At 44.4% G+C, this 19,952-nt stretch overlaps 1 long non-coding RNA gene across 1 annotated transcript; it reads left to right on the top strand.

Moving 5' to 3' along the window:
• Positions 1-12,438: 12,438 nt before the first annotated feature.
• On the top strand, positions 12,439-14,593 carry LOC147241999 (uncharacterized). Its single transcript, XR_015110969.1, has 4 exons — positions 12,439-12,515; positions 12,640-12,791; positions 12,920-13,042; positions 13,696-14,593. It is a non-coding gene; the product is annotated as an uncharacterized LOC147241999 (long non-coding RNA).
• Positions 14,594-19,952: the final 5,359 nt, after the last annotated feature.

Genomic DNA, 19,952 nt, shown 5'->3' with positions numbered 1-19,952 from the left:
AAATTTATACATACATTCACTTAAAATACAGTGTAGGACACACAAGGCAGTTGTAATAAAGATGTTTCTGTGGCAGTTCCCAAAGAGGTAGAAAATGTTCCAAGACTGCATTTAGTTCATCAATGTACTTCTTTAATGTTAGTAGCGGTACCGGGATCTCCTGCTCATGCATCCCAGGCAGAATCAATGACTTAGCTGCAAGTCACCTTATTTGACCTCGTGAACATCTGGAAGTAGTAAAAGGTGTTTTACAGAGGGGTCCCACAAATCTCCAAAGCACCAGGATTAGTTGGTGCCATTGCGACTCTAGGAAGGAACTTATAAATACTGGAGATAACACAGATAGACATTCCAAGATATAAGACAACAGAAAAACACTTACTATCAGCAGTGAAGCACAGACCAGACTGTTTAAGAGTGGACACAGGTGAAAAGGTCACAACAGGGAATAGCAGGAGTGTAGCTCATGCTAGCATCACTCCCTCAAGCTAATTAAGTCAGAACAGAGTCCACAAGAATTTCTCTGGTGGGATGAGGCCGTGAAAGATAAGAGCATGGCCGTAAATCGGAAAGAGGTTTTAATCTTCACAGCTGCAACAACAAGGCCACGATGGAACAGAAGGGACTGGCATGGGGTCAGACAGAAGATCCTGCAACAGACATGAAGATCAAAAATACACACTTGCACGCAGAAGCGATCACATAAGCACCTCCCCTGTAACACATAAAAACTGGAGAAGATAGTTAGATCGTTGGACTTCTTGCCCCAACGCCAGGGACGACGCATCTGCGTATGCTGACTCCAGCATAGGGGAAGACGATCTCCAGAGCTCTGTATTCTTTCCTGTTAATCTGAATAAATTCTTTTGAACCAACTGGAAGGTGTCCTCTCCGGATTTTGAACAGCGTAATACATATACTCTGTGGGTCCTTCTGATTGATTAATGATGACTTGTTGAAAAATTCCTACAGTTTGTATCATGATGAAAAGTCGAATTCAGTACAAGCTGAATTTGACATGCTCATTCATATCCACTTCCTTGCTACCCCATGTATTTTGGATGGAGGCCACAGAAGAGTGTTAATCGGTGGAATCACCTGTTAAAGTGTTTGGTTGGAAGGAAACCTGCATACACACGGCCCTCCACGGCACATGATTGCCCACCCCTGCTGTAGCTGTAGGTCGTAGCAGTAGGACGTAGGTTGTCACTTGGCAATTCAGATGCAGCCACAGACACCGAATAAAACACTGAGCATGGAGGATGACACATTGTTACTGGTACTTGTTTATTACTCTGCCTTTTCATGACTGCTTCATCCCTACTGGATGCTGATTTCATCCAAGTACAGTAGTTTAGTTGAGTGTGTGTGTGTTATAAATTCCCTTGTTAGTATGCAAATTCACATGAATAATATGTTAATTGTTGAACATACTTTTGATTTAAACAGCTGAATAATTTAGTCAGGCATTTTTAGTTGAGCCTGTTTATAGGTCGCGCAGTTTTACAGGGCAGCTATGTTTATGTTTTGGTTCACCTGGGGTCAAAAAAAGAGTTAGCCTTTGGAAGAATTGAGTGTGCTGGACTGACCTGCTGCTGAAAGTGAACGTAAAAGAAGTCAAACATCAACACGGTGTCTTTAGTCCCAAACCAGAGGACTTTCACAGGTGAAGAGTCCCCAGAGCAGTAGTCATCAAATGAAGTTGGAAAAAACTTATTTGAAGCCTTATTTGTGTTTGGTGGACATTTTAAAAATCATTCATGATTTTTTGACTGAACATCCTGGATACTGTGGTGCCTGATGAGGAGACAACATGATTACAAAGTTGGAGAAGAGGGTTTTTGCAGTGTTACAAGTCAATCATAACCAGGGATGAAAGTGAGGGCGAGTAAAATATTCACCGCCGGAACGGCACGCGCAGCCCCACCAAGTTGCTGGGCTTGGTTTGTGTTTATGTGACGTCACAACGCGCCCACATACAGACTCCCCCCCCCCCCCCCCCCCCCCCCGCAGCCTGCACCTTGCACCTTCAGTGTGAAACCGCCTTGACATGGAGTCGTGCCCATGAGCGCATCTCCGCATGCGAGGCGTTTCTGGTTGGCTGACAGATGGACGTGTGGGTCACGTTACCAGCATTGTTAGTTTTGATTGGTTAAAACCACACGTGTTCTGCTTTCACGGAACGAAAAAAAAGAGGGAGAAAACAAAACCGAGGGCAAAATAGAATTAGCAACTGATCTTGAAATTTTCCATGTTTTGTGTTGTGTCACTCACTGGAAAGCAGTGCTTCTCAAATAGTGGGGCGCGCCCCCCTGGGGGCACAATAGAAGCATGTGACGCGTAGAAATGATCAGATACATCCGGTCCACTATCATCTACAACAACAAAAAGTATGTCATGACATTCATACACAAGTCAATATCAAGCAAAAAACAGCAAGATTGATAAAATTACTTGACTAAAAAAAATTAAATGGAATTCAAAGCATTAAAGGTGTACCAGAATGTTTTCTGTATTCTTCCTTCCATCACGGTGTGGGGTAGAGGTTTTGTCCTCCATACAGTCCTCATCAGTTTCATCACTGTCTGAATAAGCGACGAGTGAAAACCCTGTGACTGTAAGAATCTAAACATAAAAAAACATAAAAATCTGTTCGCTTGCAAAGTTCATATATGGTGGAATCTGCCAACTAGAAAAGAAAGCCAAAGCAAAGTCTTGTACGGTCAAGTAGTAACATATCAGTAAAGTCAGTAGTAGCATATAAACATGGCAGTCTGATTAAAAAGATGCATCCAGAAAAGTTAATGCCAGGTGTTGCCACAGTGTCATAAAAACACCTTGAGTCAGAACCACGTGGAAGGGCCCCACTCGGGTCAGACTGGAAACGTACCAGTGTGTAAAGTTACCCTCCCTCATTTTTGTGCCTTGACGAAATGACCCCACAATGACATGACTGGAAACGTGTGTGTGTGTGAGACGACGGCCCGTCACTGAGGAGACAGCAGCACATGGCACTCAGTTACAAACCAGGTCACTTTCCATATTCCCCTCTGCCATTGTGGTGAGTGCACGCACCACAATACAATCACAATCGACCATTTCCACCTTCCCTTACAGCAGTGCTTCTCAAATAGTGGGGCGCGCCCGGCTCCGTGAAGGGGGGCGCGTTTGACCTCGGGGAACATGCTTTTTTTATTGCAATTGCACCTCCACTACATTAGGGGGCAGTGGCGCCCTCATTGGCAGAGTGTGCGCAGGGAGCATTCGCTCTGTGGTGTAGGGGTTTTGTTTGCACTGAGCATGCGCGCTTTGCCGACAGCACAGTGTATGATTACGAAGTGTAGTAAGCAGACCCTCAATTGACAAAATGAAAAAAATATTTAACAGGGATGAAAAGACAGGCGGAGAGAGACGGAGATGAAGAGACAAACGAAAGTCTCCCGAAAGCTAAGACAAGGAAATATGACGAAGCGTATGTAGCGCTTGGCTTCACTGTGACTACGGTGAGAGACGGGGAAAGACCGGTATGCTTACTGTGTCTAAAAATGTTGGCAGCGGACAGCATGAAGCCAGATAAATTAAGGAGTCACTTAAAGACATTACACCCCAATCACGCTGATAAGCCGCTTGAGTTTTTTCAGCGAAAACGTGCCGAATATATCCAACAATCATCCCGCTTTGTGACTGCTACTTCAGTAAACCAGCGAGCATTGTTGGCATCATATAAGGTGGCGTACCAAATTGCTCAGTGCAAAAAACCCCACACCATAGCAGAGGAGCTGATACTGCCTGCAGCATTAGACATGGTCTCTGTCATGCTGGATGACGCAAGTGCTGCAAAAATAAAAACTATCCCTCTGTCCAATGACACTGTTGCTAGACGTTGGTTGGTTTGACATGGTCAGTCAAAAAAGGTTTATAGTTTAATTAAGGATTTAATTTTATTTTGAATTTCAGATGCACTTTAAATCTTTTCTGTTACAGTTAATGAAGTTATGCTTTGTTGTAAGTTGGTCCATATTTCTTTCTTTTTTTATTCTCTTATACGTTAATAAGGATACAGTGTTATGCAGAGGTGTACTTAAAACAATTTTATAGACAAATGATACTATTTATAGTCGCGCGCGGGGGCGGGGGGAGATGTCTTCTTCTTCCTAGGGGGGGGCATGACAGAAAATAATTGAGAAGCACTGCTGTAAAGTGTAAACTGATATTTTGCTCAATAAATCATTGAGTGATATTGATGATCTGATTGTTCATGTATGCATGTCTGCCTGTTCCCTGTTGTTAGCACTGTCGTGGGCAGTTACTGTAAAAAGCAGTTTTCAAAGCATTTCCAGGGGTAGCACGGGAAGGGTGGGGCTATGGGGGCTGCTGTTGTGTGGGGAATAGACACCCGAAAACTGGAATAAAAATCTCCCAAAACCAATTAAAAACCGTAAAAATTTGACGGCAGCGTGCGCCCTTTGTTTTTTAACACATGCCCTTTGGGCGTGCGTACAGTTCCAGCAGGACTTTTCAGCCACTTTCACCCCTGATCATAACTGTGGCAAAATGTCATCATGTTTCAAAATGTCCTCACTAAGATGGTTTGTAATTCTGTCTCTCCCTCATTCTCAGCTGCTGCAGCTCTTTAAAGAAAACCTTTGACTGGTGGATCTAACAAAGATCAGATGTTGTCTCATCAGGAACATCAACAGTTTAACATTGTTGGCAGGACTCCAACCTGAGCAGGGAGACCCCTATGGATTTCTAGTCCTGATAGAGAGAGGGAGCCTCCTGGGTAGCAGAGAGGGGGAACCTGATAGGGAGTGGGACAATTTGCCCATTGTGTGTGATTGATTTGATTAGTTCAGAATCAGTCAGAGATCAAAGATTGAAACAGGAGATCAATGCTCAGAAACCAGAGATCAAACACAGAATTCAGAGATCAAACACAGAATTCAGAGATCAAACATAACTGATGGAGGCTACAACCCCCCCCCCCGACAGATTCCATTTTAGTCAAGTCAGTTTTATTTGTAAAACACCAAATCACAACAAAAGTTCTCTCACGACTCTTTCCAAGTAGAGCAGGTCCAGCACCTTACTCCTTCAATTAGTTTACACCCAACAATTCTCCATCAGCAAGCACATCTTGCAGCAGCAGTGATTAAAACCATCCATCCATCCAGCCATTGTCTTCTGCTTATTCCTATTGAAGGATGTGTGTGTGTGTGTGTGTGTGTGGGGGGGGGGGGGGCGGCTGGAGCCTATCCCAGTGTCTACGGGAGAGAGGCGGGGTTCACCCTGGACAGGTTGCCAGTCCATCGCAGGGCCAACATAGAGACAGACAACCATTCACACTCACACCTACGGTCAATTTAGAGTATCGATCAGCCTCGTCCCTAATTGCATTTCTTTGGACTGTGGGAGGAAGCCAGAGTACCAAGAGAGAACCCACACAGGCACAGGGAGAACATGCAGACTTGCTAACCACTGCACCACCATGCAACTGCGACTAAAAAGAAAAGGCAGGAACTTCAAGCAGATCCAGGATCAGTGGGAACAGATGTCTGCTTTGACCAGTTGGGGGGAAAGAGAGCAGGAGAGGGGGGCAGAGACAAACACAGATAGTGGAGGAAGACAGGAAAACAGAAGGAAAGAGAGGGACAGAGATCAAGACGAAGAGAAATGGAAAGAGACTGATGGACAGATGGGGACATGAACAGGTGGAGCTACGGGTGGCAGCTTGAGCCTCTTCAGGTCTGCAGCCTCCTCCAGCGGCACCTGGGATCTGGGATGAGGGGAGAAGAAGAGGAGTTAGTGACACGTATGAATAAGATTTATGTATGATGCATACAGGAGGACAGAGAGGGAAGAGAGGAGGAGAGAGAAGCCCAGTGCACCATGGGAGATCCCCAGCAGCCTAAGCCTATAGCAGCATATCTAAGGGCCAGCCTAAGCAGTCCTTATTATAAGCCTGATCAAAAAGGAAGGTCTTTAGTCTGCTCTTCAAGGTAGAGAGGGTGTCTGCATCCAAGACTGAAACTGGGAGATGGTTCCACAGGAGGGGAGCCTGATAGCTGAAGGCTCTGGCTCCCATTCTACTTTTAGAAACTCTAGGAACCACAAGTAACCCTGCATCCTGGGAGTGAAGGGTTCTAGCTGGATAATAGAGGACTATGAGCTCTGTCAGGTGTGAAGGTGCCTGACTGTTGAGGACATTGATGTTAGAAGAAGAATTTTGAATTCTATTCTGAATTTGACAGGGAGCCAATGCAGAGAAGCCTGTACAGGAGAGACATGGTGTGTCCCAAATCGCATATTTCCATTCTACATACTTAAAATTTTGAGTATTCTCAACTTAAAATGGAAAAAAAGTATGTATAGTGTGTGACAATGGAGAATGCAAAAGTAAGTGGATGACGTACTTAAATCAGTCAAGATTTTGAGAATGTGACCGTGGACACTCACTGCTGCCACCACAACTAAGATCCTGCAGGGTCACTAGAAACTCCAATGTCCAGCTGACAAGTGGACTTTCCTCTGATCTATGATGGTGCTGAGTTTAGCAAACATCTCCAACAAGAAGATGGAGGAGGCCATCAACTCCTCCAAGCTCAACATCTATACTGGCTTTACTGGGAGATCAGGAGGTCAAAGCAGACCTTCACCCTCCACCTCAGATGGTTTCTACTCACAGAGATGAGGGACCAGTTCAAAACAGGGAACAGGGACATGGTCAGTCAAAAAAGGTTTATAGTTTAATTAAGGATTTAATTTTATTTTTGAATTTCAGATGCACTTTAAATCTTTTCTGTTACAGTTAATGAAGTTATGCTTTGTTGTAAGTTGGTCCATATTTCTTTCTTTTTTTATTCTCTTATACGTTAATAAGGATACAGTGTTATGCAGATGTGTACTTAAAACAATTTTATAGACAAATGATACTATTTATAGTCGCGCGCGGGGGTGGGGGGAGATGTCTTCTTCTTCCTGGGGGGGGGCATGACAGAAAATAATTGAGAAGCACTGCCTTACAGTCATAGAGTCAAGAAAACACACCACTACTGTTGAGGCAACGTCAGGTTAGTTATTCACTCACAATCCCTTAATTGTTTGCTGAGATTAACTGCTGTCTCTCTCCTCCACAGTCACTGGGTCTGAACCAGAGCTGCTCAAAGGGGCAGGGTTATATAGGCAACAGGAAGTAGCCATCTGCACTTCCTCTGCACAGGTGTGCAAATGGTGGGGCATACCATGTCAGAAGCCAAGTAATTAGGCAATTAGTTGTCTTTTGTTATGACTTTGGAGTTTATTTCTTTTGTGCGACTGGTAGGGTTTTGTATGAGTTTGTTCTTGTTTATAAGGTGTTTTGTAGATGGCCTATTATGTGTCGTTTCCCCTTTATTACGTACTTTTGTTATCTGCCAGGTCATTATGGTTTGGGCCAGAGGGAGGGACTTGGCGCTTAAAAGCCACTGGCCACAAAGGCTCAGGTAGTTCAGTCTGGGGTAGCTGCAGGCCCGAGAAGGCATATGCCCAGCTATATTTCTTATATCTAATTTTTTTCCCCTGCTTCTTTATTTTTGGCTATCCTACTTTTTTTTCCACACATTTTTTGTAAAATAAAACACCTCAATCTGCTTTAGTGTGTCCAGCCATTTTTTTCTGCATTGAAGAACCCACAATTCTTGTAACAGTGTGTGTGCCTTCTGACTGGAAACTGAATAATAACCAGAGAAACATTTGTTACTGTCCAAGTCTGGCTGACTCACTAAATTCATAACTGAAGGGATTATTTAATTCATAAACAGATGATTTGTCCAAAAGTCTTGATCAAATTAATGTAAAATCTGAGTAACGAGGGTTTAAAATGTTCAAATGAGCCAAAACAATGTTATCAGTTAAAATAACCCAATGTGGGAGGGATTCTTTCTGTCTCAGGAGTAAAGACCAATCCCACAGCTCATGTGAACAGTGCTGTTTTGGTCACACTGGACGAAAACGAAAATGACGACGTCAGACCCCTTTTTTCCATGACGAAAATGAGACTAAGACAAACGTCACCATCGCCCTGTAAAAACTAAAATGTGACGAAATTGTATACATTTTTGTCTGACGAGAACGAGACGAGACTAAATTGTTAGTGGGTGGACGATCAAAGTTTCAAAACATGCGTGTTTTTTCCGCCAAGTATAACATGCGTGCAATGTCAATCAAGAGCTCAAACATCAGAACGGAGCCAGCTGTAGTTGCCCATCAGGTAATGCAGGCTCACCTTCACGCTTGGTTGTACAACCATCACCAGTTGAAACTTCTCTGGTTCAACAAACTCTGGGGACTCAAGACACAAATCAGCACCAGTCCAGGTCTAGATCCAGATGTTCGCTGATGGGGACAATGGCTCCAGTTCCCTGTTTTGAACTGGTCCCTCATCTCTGTGAGTAGAAACCATCTGAGGTGGAGGGTGAAGGTCTGCTTTGACCTCCTGATCTCCCAGTAAAGCCAGTATAGATGTTGAGCTTGGAGGAGTTGATGGCCTCCTCCATCTTCTTGTTGGAGATGTTTGCTAAACTCAGCACCATCATAGATCAGAGGAAAGTCCACTTGTCAGCTGGACATTGGAGTTTCTAGTGACCCTGCAGGATCTTAGTTGTGGTGGCAGCAGTGAGTGTCCACGGTCACATTCTCAAAATCTTGACTGATTTAAGTACGTCATCCACTTACTTTTGCATTCTCCATTGTCACACACTATACATACTTTTTTTCCATTTTAAGTTGAGAATACTCAAAATTTTAAGTATGTAGAATGGAAATATGCGATTTGGGACACACCATGTCTCTCCTGTACAGGCTTCTCTGCATTGGCTCCCTGTCAAATTCAGAATAGAATTCAAAATTCTTCTTCTAACATCAATGTCCTCAACAGTCAGGCACCTTCACACCTGACAGAGCTCATAGTCCTCTATTATCCAGCTAGAACCCTTCACTCCCAGGATGCAGGGTTACTTGTGGTTCCTAGAGTTTCTAAAAGTAGAATGGGAGCCAGAGCCTTCAGCTATCAGGCTCCCCTCCTGTGGAACCATCTCCCAGTTTCAGTCTTGGATGCAGACACCCTCTCTACCTTGAAGAGCAGACTAAAGACCTTCCTTTTTGATCAGGCTTATAATAAGGACTGCTTAGGCTGGCCCTTAGATATGCTGCTATAGGCTTAGGCTGCTGGGGATCTCCCATGGTGCACTGGGCTTCTCTCTCCTCCTCTCTTCCCTCTCTGTCCTCCTGTATGCATCATACATAAATCTTATTCATACGTGTCACTAACTCCTCTTCTTCTCCCCTCATCCCAGATCCCAGGTGCCGCTGGAGGAGGCTGCAGACCTGAAGAGGCTCAAGCTGCCACCCGTAGCTCCACCTGTTCATGTCCCCATCTGTCCATCAGTCTCTTTCCATTTCTCTTCGTCTTGATCTCTGTCCCTCTCTTTCCTTCTGTTTTCCTGTCTTCCTCCACTATCTGTGTTTGTCTCTGCCCCCCTCTCCTGCTCTCTTTCCCCCCAACTGGTCAAAGCAGACATCTGTTCCCACTGATCCTGGATCTGCTTGAAGTTCCTGCCTTTTCTTTTTAGTCGCAGTTGCATGGTGGTGCAGTGGTTAGCAAGTCTGCATGTTCTCCCTGTGCCTGTGTGGGTTCTCTCTTGGTACTCTGGCTTCCTCCCACAGTCCAAAGAAATGCAATTAGGGACGAGGCTGATCGATACTCTAAATTGACCGTAGGTGTGAGTGTGAATGGTTGTCTGTCTCTATGTTGGCCCTGCGATGGACTGGCAACCTGTCCAGGGTGAACCCCGCCTCTCTCCCGTAGACACTGGGATAGGCTCCAGCCGCCCCCCCCCCCCCACACACACACACACACACACACATCCTTCAATAGGAATAAGCAGAAGACAATGGCTGGATGGATGGATGGTTTTAATCACTGCTGCTGCAAGATGTGCTTGCTGATGGAGAATTGTTGGGTGTAAACTAATTGAAGGAGTAAGGTGCTGGACCTGCTCTACTTGGAAAGAGTCGTGAGAGAACTTTTGTTGTGATTTGGTGTTTTACAAATAAAACTGACTTGACTAAAATGGAATCTGTCGGGGGGGGGGTTGTAGCCTCCATCAGTTATGTTTGATCTCTGAATTCTGTGTTTGATCTCTGAATTCTGTGTTTGATCTCTGGTTTCTGAGCATTGATCTCCTGTTTCAATCTTTGATCTCTGACTGATTCTGAACTAATCAAATCAATCACACACAATGGGCAAATTGTCCCACTCCCTATCAGGTTCCCCCTCTCTGCTACCCAGGAGGCTCCCTCTCTCTATCAGGACTAGAAATCCATAGGGGTCTCCCTGCTCAGGTTGGAGTCCTGCCAACAATGTTAAACTGTTGATGTTCCTGATGAGACAACATCTGATCTTTGTTAGATCCACCAGTCAAAGGTTTTCTTTAAAGAGCTGCAGCAGCTGAGAATGAGGGAGAGACAGAATTACAAACCATCTTAGTGAGGACATTTTGAAACATGATGACATTTTGCCACAGTTATGATCAGGGGTGAAAGTGGCTGAAAAGTCCTGCTGGAACTGTACGCACGCCCAAAGGGCATGTGTTAAAAAACAAAGGGCGCACGCTGCCGTCAAATTTTTACGGTTTTTAATTGGTTTTGGGAGATTTTTATTCCAGTTTTCGGGTGTCTATTCCCCACACAACAGCAGCCCCCATAGCCCCACCCTTCCCGTGCTACCCCTGGAAATGCTTTGAAAACTGCTTTTTACAGTAACTGCCCACGACAGTGCTAACAACAGGGAACAGGCAGACATGCATACATGAACAATCAGATCATCAATATCACTCAATGATTTATTGAGCAAAATATCAGTTTACACTTTACAGCAGTGCTTCTCAATTATTTTCTGTCATGCCCCCCCCTAGGAAGAAGAAGACATCTCCCCCCGCCCCCGCGCGCGACTATAAATAGTATCATTTGTCTATAAAATTGTTTTAAGTACACCTCTGCATAACACTGTATCCTTATTAACGTATAAGAGAATAAAAAAAGAAAGAAATATGGACCAACTTACAACAAAGCATAACTTCATTAACTGTAACAGAAAAGATTTAAAGTGCATCTGAAATTCAAAAATAAAATTAAATCCTTAATTAAACTATAAACCTTTTTTGACTGACCATGTCAAACCAACCAACGTCTAGCAACAGTGTCATTGGACAGAGGGATAGTTTTTATTTTTGCAGCACTTGCGTCATCCAGCATGACAGAGACCATGTCTAATGCTGCAGGCAGTATCAGCTCCTCTGCTATGGTGTGGGGTTTTTTGCACTGAGCAATTTGGTACGCCACCTTATATGATGCCAACAATGCTCGCTGGTTTACTGAAGTAGCAGTCACAAAGCGGGATGATTGTTGGATATATTCGGCACGTTTTCGCTGAAAAAACTCAAGCGGCTTATCAGCGTGATTGGGGTGTAATGTCTTTAAGTGACTCCTTAATTTATCTGGCTTCATGCTGTCCGCTGCCAACATTTTTAGACACAGTAAGCATACCGGTCTTTCCCCGTCTCTCACCGTAGTCACAGTGAAGCCAAGCGCTACATACGCTTCGTCATATTTCCTTGTCTTAGCTTTCGGGAGACTTTCGTTTGTCTCTTCATCTCCGTCTCTCTCCGCCTGTCTTTTCATCCCTGTTAAATATTTTTTTCATTTTGTCAATTGAGGGTCTGCTTACTACACTTCGTAATCATACACTGTGCTGTCGGCAAAGCGCGCATGCTCAGTGCAAACAAAACCCCTACACCACCCTGCGCACACTCTGCCAATGAGAGCGCCACTGCCCCCTAATGTAGTGGAGGTGCAATTGCAATAAAAAAAGCATGTTCCCCGAGGTCAAACGCGCCCCCCTTCACGGAGCCGGGCGCGCCCCACTATTTGAGAAGCACTGCTGTAAGGGAAGGTGGAAATGGTCGATTGTGATTGTATTGTGGTGCGTGCACTCACCACAATGGCAGAGGGGAATATGGAAAGTGACCTGGTTTGTAACTGAGTGCCATGTGCTGCTGTCTCCTCAGTGACGGGCCGTCGTCTCACACACACACACGTTTCCAGTCATGTCATTGTGGGGTCATTTCGTCAAGGCACAAAAATGAGGGAGGGTAACTTTACACACTGGTACGTTTCCAGTCTGACCCGAGTGGGGCCCTTCCACGTGGTTCTGACTCAAGGTGTTTTTATGACACTGTGGCAACACTACTGTCTCAGGACAAGACTTTGCTTTGGCTTTCTTTTCTAGTTGGCAGATTCCGCCATATATGAACTTTGCAAGCGAACAGATTTTTATGTTTTTTTATGTTTAGATTCTTACAGTCACAGGGTTTTCACTAGTCGCTTATTCAGACAGTGATGAAACTGATGAGGACTGTAAGGAGGACAAAACCTCTACCCCACACCATGATGGAAGGAAGAATACAGAAAACATTCTGGTACACCTTTAATGCTTTGAATTCCATTTAATTTTTTTTAGTCAAGTAATTTTATCAATCTTGCTGTTTTTTGCTTGATATTGACTTGTGTATGAATGTCATGACATACTTTTTGTTGTTGTAGATGATAGTGGACCGGATGTATCTGATCATTTCTACGCGTCACATGCTTCTATTGTGCCAGAAACATGTGACGAGGCTTCTCCAATCAACCATTCCAACGAACAATCAGATGATGAACTTGTTCCACCACTGAGATGCACAAAAAGCATTCTGGTAAGGTCCTAAAAGTTATTTAAGCAGTAGGAGGACTTATTTGATGGGCTCTTCCCACAGAAGCACCTGGCATTTGTTTTTCTACCAACAAAAAGGGAAATCATACCTCCATGTCTTCCTTTTTGCAGATGGATCGAGTACAAGACTTTGCTGGCTGTATCTATGATTCAAGTGATGACAGCACACAGGGCACTTCCATTTGGAAGCCTGAAAGGAGTTCACAGAGGCCGAGAAGAATCTCTTGCCATCCTGTAAGTCTTGTTAGATTCTTGTATGTGTTTTAATGACTGTGTATGTCTGGTGTTCTTGCTAGTGAGCCTGACACTGACTGAATTTTATTTCCCTATTTTGTTTTGTAAATTCATACTAAGCATGTTCATTTTTTAGGCTTTTTTTGTGATATGATAGATTTAGATGGTTTTGAAAGTTTGTACCAGGGATGGGCACGATTACCTGAGTACTCAAATACCCATTGGTAACATTATTGTTCAGGTAACAGCTCACCATTCTTGCTTGGACTGGGAATGTGAACATGGAGCAGTAGCCCGCTGCGAGACCATCAGGGAGAGAGAGAGATAGAAATAGCACTGCTGTACATTTGTAGTGTGAGGACAGGACTGAAGTGCATTTTGCAGGCAACCTCTCATATCTGTATGAACAATTGAACAGGAAGTTGTTGTTTTACCAGCTGTAGGCTATATGTGTGGACACTGGCAGAACCAACTTTAACAGTCAGACATGGAACTACCAGATTTAATTTTATGGTAAAAAAAAAGCAAGTATTTGCTCATTATGTGAGCAGCTCACACTGGGTTGGGACTCGGCGAGAGCAGTCGCACTTATCCTCTCTCCTTCTCTTTTCTCTCTGACTATCATTCTTTGTCTCACCTTCTATCCAACACAGCTGTGAGCTCTCTACCTAAAACTAATCATGGAATTGATCAACTGGTCTCTCAACGCTATTGACACCATATTTTCGACAAGGAAATCAGGATCGGAGGAACCTGTTTGTCCGCATGGAACCGACCCTGTGGGCTACGTTCTCGATTCCTGGGGGAGATGGTGTACTGCGTGCTTGACGCCTCTCTCCGTGGAGGACATCGAGGACCTCTACTTATTTGGGTTCATGGTTGTGGGGCTTCTCCTCCTCCTCGGACTTGGAGGTGCCCTCACACACCGCAAAATTGGCAAGACGACGGCTGCCACCAGATCTGGATCTCCACAACTGACCGTCATTTACAACGCAATTATTGAGGCTGGCAGAGCGGGGCAACAACAGACTCTTGAACTGAAACAACAGACTCTTGAACTGAAATGCAGGATGGAAACCATCTCGGAGCAGTTGGCCGCTTTGCGAAGAGGAGAGTGATGTTGAAGACCAGAACATTTTAACTTACAATTTGGACTGGACTGAAAGAGAAGACGGATTGGAATGTGTGCTCCTCTGCCCAGCTTCCTTATCGGCTACTGAAGGTCATCTGCCCCAACTGTTTATCCTCCAGGAGAACTCCTTCTGCCTTGGTGACACAAATGGCACGTACTATCCCCCCCCTCCCCCGTGTGTTCCTGACCCCCGCCTCTGCCCTCTCCACCTCCCTTGGGGTGGCAGCGCCTGTTGGCTGCAGCCGGCCCCGCCCAGGCTTGGTGGCGTGGCCCTGCTGCGACGCCTCACTCTCACTTGCCTCCATTGGGTCAACGGACTGCTCAAGTTTAGCGTACATACACAACAAATGTATATGTGCTGTTGTTAAATTTCTGAAGTGTACCATTATTACTTTCAATCTGTAATAATTGTGACCGCTTGTGATAGTTGTATCAGGCTTTGAGTTGTGTAATGCATTTCACCTTGGGCTCAATCCCTTGGTGACAAATAAAACACTCTTGACTCTTAACTCTTGTAATGTGAGTAACTGAATATAGAAGTAAATGAAAACGCCCATCCCTAGTTTTTAGTCATTTTTTTTGTCGAACATAAATCAGCAGTAAGTCTTTTCATTTTTAAAGTTACGTAGACTCCATTTAGAAGGCTCCATACAGAATTTTCTTTTCTTAGGATGCCTAGACATTTAAAGTATGCTCAGATTTTTGATACTTAATGTTTCAAAATGAGTGATTGATACATGTTTTTGTTGTTGTTGTTTTGAAACATTCAGATGAACGTTGTGGAATCAGAGGACTCAAACATAGATAGTTTGGAATTAACCCTGGAAGATGGAAAAAAGAAAAAAGGTACATTTAGTGATGGCAGAAGAATGTCTTCCAGTCAGAGCAAGTTTAAGCCCAAGGAGAGTGGAAGTGAGTCTTCCAGGCAGAGATGCCAGTCTTCCTGTCAGAACACAAGTGAGTCTTCCAGTCAGAGCCAGCTTGAACTTTCAAATAGCAGAGCTAATGGGATTGAAAAGAAAATGATGTCAACATATTCGCGAAAGGATATGAGCATTTCAGTGCCCCATGAAGAACAGTCTGTCTTTATCAGTCCAGTGATCAAGAGGGGAGATGGCTCTTGAAGCAATAATAAGAAACATTTTTGCTTTTATTGCAGAAAGTTCTTCCAGAAAATGTCACGACACTTGTTGTGTAAACACCAGGATGAAATGTATGTTGCAAAAGCACTAAGCTTGCCAAAAGACTCCAAAGAAAGGAGACTGCAGTTGGACTATATAAGAAATAAAGGGAACTTTGAGCACAACAGTGAGGTTTTGGAGACACAAAAAGGCAATCTCATTCCGTGGAAGCAACCACAAAAAAAAATCAAAAGGACAGGATTTTGCACATTGTGTTTACTGCTATGGCTTTTGTTCTCCAGGAGAGCGATGTGGTGTCATTTTCAGGTGTGCAGCCTCAAACCTGAGAGTACTGAACCAGGCAAAACTAGAGTTCAGGAATTTTTGTGCTTTCGCTGAACGTGCTCCATCTGGATTCAACGATGCTTCTTGGAAGTTCTTGAGTGTTATGAATCAAGACAGGATTGCAGTTGCTATTAAAGGAGACCGCTGCCTTCTTGAGTATGGTTACAGATTGTTCAAGAAAAATGAGAGGATCGTAAGTCAACATCAGTATATACGACAGAAAGTGAGAGAGCTTGGCAGGCTGTTATTGGAAGCAAGACAAGTTACACATGTGAAGACCATCCAAGAACTCCTAAAACCTGAACAGTACAGTCAGGTTGTTTCCGCTGCAAAGAACCTGTCTGGATTCAGTAAGCAAACTGGTAAATACCAACGTCCATCTCTTGCTTGCAAGGTTGGCCATTGCTTGCATTCTTTGGCCATGTTTATCAAATCTGAAGGCCTGAAAAAGAAAGATAAACAAGCTACTCCAGATGCTGAGGTGTTTGCACAGCTTTATCAAGAAAGTTGGAGATTCAATATCGCGAGCCAAGCATGAACTCAGCTTGACCAGAGCAAATGGAATGCTCCCAACTCTTACCTTTCACACAAGATATCTATGATGTTCTCTCTTGGTCTTTGGAGGCCAAAATAAACACCAAGCTAACCTTCACGTATGGATTCCAAGAAAAAGGAAAGAGGCGTGGAGTGGCGTTTCTTCTTTGTATTTGAAATGAACATACATGAGTACGTGGTAAAAACTGCAACAAAACATACAGACACACATTACTCAATTGCCCAGTCAAATCAATGACTAGCGATTAGCTTGTTTTCGGCTAACAACAAATAGTTACTAAATTATAATATCTAAAACACACACACAATCCTACACATGAATTGACTCACAGCAGTACTTGTCCAAGTTTTATTAAGTTTTATTTTTTTTATTTTTCACATGCCTAAATGTACAGGTACAGTGGCAGTGAAATGAAAGTGACTTCTGTGCTAGTGAAACTGAATATAAATATAACACAAGTATGTAAGAAAAAAATAAAGTTAAAAAAATGCTATATGGTGAAGAGAAAATAAAAATAGAATTAGACAAATAAATACTCCAATAAAAAAAGACTCCTATGTGCAAGTAAGCAGTTAACAGAGGCTATGTACAACATATGTAAACAGGTAAGGTGACCAGTGAAATTGTCCGATGCTGCACAGTCTGTTCAGAGGGTGTTGTACAGTCAGTTAAGGGTGTGTGTGTACTGAAGAGTTCAGGATCCGAGTGGCTTGGGGGAAGAAGCTCCTTTTCAGCCTCTCCGTCCTGGCCCTGATGGAGCGAAGCCTCTTGCTTGAGGGCAACCACTGTAGCAGTCTATGGTTGGGATGGTGAGTGTCTTTGATGATCCGCCTTACCCTGGACCTGCACCGCTGGGTGTAGATGTCCTGGAGGCCGGGCAGTGCAGTGATGTGTTCAGCACAACGGATGACTCGGTGTAGAGCCTCTGTCCTGAGAGCTGCAGCTGCCGTACCAGGCAGTGATGCTCACAGAAAGTACAGACCCTACTGTGGCGGTGTGGAAAGTACACAGCAGCTTACTGGAGACCTTGCATTTCCTGAGCTTCCTGAGATGGAATAAACGCTGCCTCGCCTTCTTCACCAGGTTGGAGGTGTGCGTAGTCCAAGACAGGTCCTCTGAGATGAGTACCCCGAGATACATGTAGCTGCTCACTCTCTCCACCGGATTCCCGTAGATCTTGAGCGGTGCATACTGGATCCCCTGCCGCCCTCTCCTGAAGTCAACCACCACCTCCTTGGTTTTAGTGACGTTCAAGTCCAGGTTGTTGTCCTTACACCATGAGGACAGCAGCTCCACCTCTTCTAGATAGGCCGTCTTGTTGTTTTTGGAGATCAGGCCTACCACCACTGTGTCATCCGCGAATTTCACAATGATGTTGGATTAGTGAGATGAAGAACAGTCATGGGTGTACAGGGAGTACAGCAGAGGGTTCAGCACACAGCCTTGGGGGGCTCCAGTGTTGAGGGTTAGAGGTGTGGATGTGTGCGCACCAACCTTCACCAACTGTGTTCTGCCAGTCAGGAAGCTATGGACCCAGGAGCAGAGTGAGGGGTTCAGCCCTAGATCCACCAGCTTGGTAACCAGTCTTTGAGGAACTATGGTGTTAAAGGCTGAGCTGTAATGAATAAACAGCAGGTGCACATAGTTCCCTTTGCCGATGTCCAGGTGGGAGAGGGTGGAGTGGAGGACATGGGTGATGGCGTCGTCAGTACTCCTACCGGGGCAATAGGCGAACTGCAGGGGGTCCGGAGTGTCCGGTAGTGATGAGCAGATGAAGTCTTTGATAAGTCTCTCGAAACACTTCATCACTACAGAGGTCAGGGCAACAGAGCGGTAGTCATTCAGGCAGGCAGGGTTGGTTCCTCTTTGGCACAGGGATAATGGCGGACTTCTTTCGGCAGGTGGGGACGACAGAGTGGATAACGGACAGATTGAATATGGTCGTGAACACGGGGGCTAGCTGGTCTGCACAGGACTTCAGCAGACACCCGGGGATGCCATCGGGGCTGGCTGCCTTCCTGCTGTTCACTCGTCTCAGAGCTCTTCTTACTTCGTGCTCCGAGAGCGAGAGGGGGCGGTTCTCCTTGCCGGCGCTAGCCACTGTGCTAGCATGAGCACCGGCAGCCTCAAAGCGAGCGAAGAAGGTGTTCAGTTCCTCCACCAGCGAAGAGTATGCCAAAGGCGCGGTGTTCACACGCCATTGTAATCCGTCATCGTCCGCAGTCCTTGCCACATTCGTCTGTTGTCACGGTCACACAGTTGTCCTTCCACTTTGTCCCTGTGTCGCCTCTTAGCCGCTTTCACAGCTTTCCTGAGCTTGTAGGCTGCCGCTTTGTAGGGTGACATGTCGCCAGTCTTGAGTCCTTCGTTGTACGCAGCGGTACGTGCATTCAGAGCTCCCCGGATAGACTTATCCACCCACGGCTTCTGATTAGGAAAAACCTTCACAGTCACCATAGGGATGGTATCGTCTAGCAGTTTGCCGAGAAAGCACGTAACCACTTCTGTAAACTCGTCGACGTCACGCGAGTTCTCGCAGAACATGTCCCCAACCGCGGGTGAACGATATCCCGAGTTGAGTAGGAAACAGTTTTTCTGACAACGGAGCGATCGCGAGTAAACCAGAAGTGACATCACGAAACCAGAAGTGACATCACTGTAACAACTCCACTGAAAAAGCTCAGAACAATCACACAAAATGTTATACCCTCTCCCAGTGCACCATTAACACTATTTTTTCCCACATAAAACGTACAAACATTGTTCAAACAAATATCAACTTATTCAGTCCCCTTTGCAATACAGCACAATATCCAAAAGCTTCATTGTTTCCTAGCTGAGAAACAGCAGCTACATTTGAATGATCTGCAAGAACACCCATCACCATCAAACTGGAAAGAGCTTGCAAAAGTGACTCTGACACAAGTTGTACTTTTTAACTGCCCGAGAGGAGGGGAAGTGTCCAGGATGCTCCTGTCTTTGTACCAGTCAAAAGACACATCAGACACACATGGAGATGTAAGTTTGGCTCTTACACCACTTGAACAGAAGCTGTGCAAACATTTTGTAAGGATTACAATTGTAGGAAAGAGAGGAAGAAAGGTACCCGTTCTTTTAACGCCACTCATGAGAGAGTCACTTGATGCTCAAAGTAAGAGAAAAGAATGTGGGGTGCTGTGTGACAATGGATATCTGTTGGCATTACCACACTCCGTCCATTACATCAGGGCTTCTGACTGCATAAGGCAGTAGTGTGCAATATATGACATTTACTGTATTTTTAAGCATCCAGTAAGCAAGTATTTACCCTGTAAAACATAGGGGAGTAATGGTGACTGGATGAGAATGACAGAGATGCTATCCCACGTCTATAGTTTACTTTTACATAGACACAAACAAACACAGACAAAGTAAGTTTATAGTTCTGTATTGTAATTTGACTGTAGTTAATAAATTTGTATGATCAGTCAAGCAGTTTTCAGCAGTATTTACAGTATGTTTAGTCTTAATTGACAGATTGCCCACAGTTTCAGCTTTCCAACTCAATAATATTATATCAGACAGACAGACAGACAGATAACTTTATTAATCCCTTTTGGACGTTCCGCCAGGGAAATCCCAATCTCCTACACATTCACAGCACTGTTACCATGAAGGTAAAAAGAATAGACATAAATAAAACTGTATAGAAAAATAGAAAAGAAAAGAAAACTAAGACTATATATGTGTGTGTGTGTGTATATATATATATATATA

Source organism: Aulostomus chinensis, chromosome 21 (genome assembly GCF_037954235.1).
Source record: "Aulostomus chinensis isolate RoL2024-O1b breed Wild chromosome 21, RoL_Achi_v1.0, whole genome shotgun sequence".
NCBI lineage: Eukaryota > Metazoa > Chordata > Actinopteri > Syngnathiformes > Aulostomidae > Aulostomus > Aulostomus chinensis.
The sequence above is the reverse complement of the archived record's forward strand: the minus strand, read 5'-3'. Positions and strand labels throughout refer to the sequence as shown.